General features: G+C 40.6%; 1 long non-coding RNA gene across 1 annotated transcript; it reads right to left on the bottom strand.

The window, feature by feature from the left end:
• Window positions 1-406: 406 nt before the first annotated feature.
• LOC140576920 (uncharacterized) lies at window positions 407-2,275 on the bottom strand. Its single transcript, XR_011981763.1, has 3 exons — window positions 2,201-2,275; window positions 610-705; window positions 407-477 (listed from the first exon to the last, which is right to left on the bottom strand). It is a non-coding gene; the product is annotated as an uncharacterized lncRNA (long non-coding RNA).
• Between the last annotated feature and the right edge of the window lie 634 nt (window positions 2,276-2,909).

Raw genomic sequence — 2,909 nt, 5'->3', positions numbered from 1 at the left:
TCTGCTGGTGGAGATGAAAATAGTGTGCTTACACTTTTACTGAGCATCTCTTGAAGATCACCTAGGAGTCCTTTAGAAGAAAACTCCAAGCACTGTTGCAGCTGAAGCGGTGACAAATGTTCCCCATCACAGGATGGATGGCATCAACCTCATCATACACTGCAAGACAAAAGCAGCAAATACACAACTTCATTATGATGAAGTGTAATGATGAAGGCAGTAGTGAAAAGTAAAAAAACGACTTTAAAAGACACAACTATTCATATGAAGTTGGTTCATCACATCACATTTGATGGCTCTGCTGTTTTTCCCCATTACTTTATTCCACTTACCCCTGAGAATCTTCCAAAAGTCTTCAAAGGCCTTCTTCATGTGGTCCTTCACAATCAACAAATCAGGTTGTGTCTCCCTGTACTTCTCATGCGATACCTCAATGTGGGCCTCAGACGTAGCATCCTCTCCAACAATGCATGATCCCTTCATCAAAGATACCATAAGTTATCAGTCCCAACAAAAAAAAAAAGAGAATTACTCAAATCTCTCCACCAATATTACACCAACTACTCTTTTGTGATCAACCATAATAAAATCGTTCTTAAACAAACTTACATAACTGTTCTCCTCAACATCCCTCAGGAAAGAGCTCTTCACCATTGCTTCACCACAGCTTTGGTAACTTGGACATACTCTGCATTGGTGGGATACCTGCACACCAAGAGCCACAATCAAATGTGTCCAGAAATTCTGTTCATCTAACAAAATCAGATGTATCCTATGTAAACATTTAGCCACTCCTGGGGGGCATTTTACAAAGCAGGATTTCTCAGATTAGCGAGATAATTTAAGCCCAAAGTCAAGCCTATCCAGTAGACAAAGAGCTGAGGCACATTTTTATAAGAAAATCCTCATCTATGTGCTTCAGCTCCCTGGCTGAGAAATCCTGCTTTGTTTTCTAAGTAAAAATAATGAAATATCCTCCACAGAGAAAATTCTGTATGATTTCATGCAAATGACTTTCTATTCACTGTTGATTTCTTTCTTTATGTAGGCCCTGCTACTAGCCGGGCCACACAACACATTCCTTTTATTACTTGGGATAAACTAAAAAAAAAGTTAAATTAAGCTACCAAACCATCTAATGGTTATAAAAGATTAACCAATCCCACCAGTTCCCACTCAGGTTTGGTATGTAATTACCAGAGGTGAATTAAGATGATAACTTTGCACAAAATATTCTTTTATTAGAACACTCAGTATGTAAAATTATTGCACATAAAAATGAGTAAAAATAAGACAGTGTCGTATTACAACCTCAAGTACCAATTATCCATTTAACTGGATATATAGGGAGTCAGGAGCACAACCATGAAACAAACACAATGAGATACAAGAACTTAAAGATACAACAAAAATAAAATAAATTAATTCAATAAATAAGTGAACACTACAAACTTCACTACAAAACCAGCAAATTATAAATACATGTGAATTATACATTCCACAATGACCCAAAGCATGTTACTCACTTTGATGTACGATGTTACAGTAAAGAAAAAAGAGTTACTACTTTATTTACTAATTGGTTGTACATTGAAACAACTAATCTAAAGATAACACTGGTCTAAAATATTGGCACTCAATAAAACAATGAGATTAAGACTCTTATTTATAAAAGCATGTAAAGGGGAAGGAAAGAACAGTGATTCATTTAAACTAGCAGGGGATTCGACTCCTGTAAGAGGAAACACTCTACATTAATGCTCTGCAGCTTCCACCAAAACCCCCAGTCAATTACATCCATTTACAGACCTGTAACCAAAGCTTTAGTGCATCTGCCTTAGAGCTCTGCTCTCTGCTCACTAACCCAGACTCAGTCCCAAACCCCAGGCACTGCTACACGCTGCAGTCAGTAAGAGTTTGCTGTAAAGACAAGTGCATTAGCGAGCAGACTCTACATTTGCTACATGCTGACTTGGACACAAACAGTAGGGACCTGTATCTCGGCCTCACTGTTGCAGACCGGGTTCAATGCCACAGACACCATCCATTTAAAATGAAGCTCTCAAAGCCTCACTAAAACTGCAGTCCAAGCTGCTGCACACTAGAACCAACAGACACCTGCTTTCACACGAGCTGAACAGCAGCAGATACTGTGACTCCGTTCCAGCATCAACTACTAAAACCAGCAAACAGCAAATACCTGCATCTGGCTTCAGTGCTGCATACCGGACTCCCTGACCTGTACAGCAGTTCACTCCTCCACATCCTCCAAACCGTCCGAATGAAGAATTCCAAGCTGTGCTGAACTTTAACCAGAGCTCTCCTCCTGCTACCTGCACATGTTTCTGGCAATGAAGCAAACGATAATTGGAGCAGATGTCGGAGCTTTTAAAGCAGCGCCTACATGCGCAAAGCGTTTTAACGGAGCCAAACCAGCTCCTCACGCTGCCTGCACGCGCCCCTAACAATGACCCAAACGAGAATTGGGCAAATATCACGAGACTTCGTAGGCGGAGCTCCTACGAGCCCACAACGAGCCGAGCGTCTTAAAGGCGCCACCCCTACCAGGTAAGCCTTAGAAAGGGGTAGCAGCTCTTCTCCTACCGTAACACCCTTAGTATGAGTCACATTTAGTTATTTGTGTCTCCATTAATAAAAATGCTGACCTTTCACTGAACACATGGTAGTTAGCTAGCTAGCTAGTCCTCAAGCTAAGCTGCTCTCACAGAGATGAAGACCCCTCACCTGCATTAGCAGCTCAGCACCATTTCTCCAATGAAAGAACTGTTTCAACATCAGAAAGAAAAATGCTGGAAATAACTAAATGTCTTTGGACAGATCGGAGAATCCTGAAACACTTTAAAGCTCACCTCTATCCTCTATTCTCAAAAAAGTTCAATAGTTTTGTT

This window comes from Salminus brasiliensis, chromosome 14 (assembly GCF_030463535.1).
Source record: "Salminus brasiliensis chromosome 14, fSalBra1.hap2, whole genome shotgun sequence".
Taxonomy (NCBI): domain Eukaryota; kingdom Metazoa; phylum Chordata; class Actinopteri; order Characiformes; family Bryconidae; genus Salminus; species Salminus brasiliensis.
The sequence above is the reverse complement of the archived record's forward strand: the minus strand, read 5'-3'. Positions and strand labels throughout refer to the sequence as shown.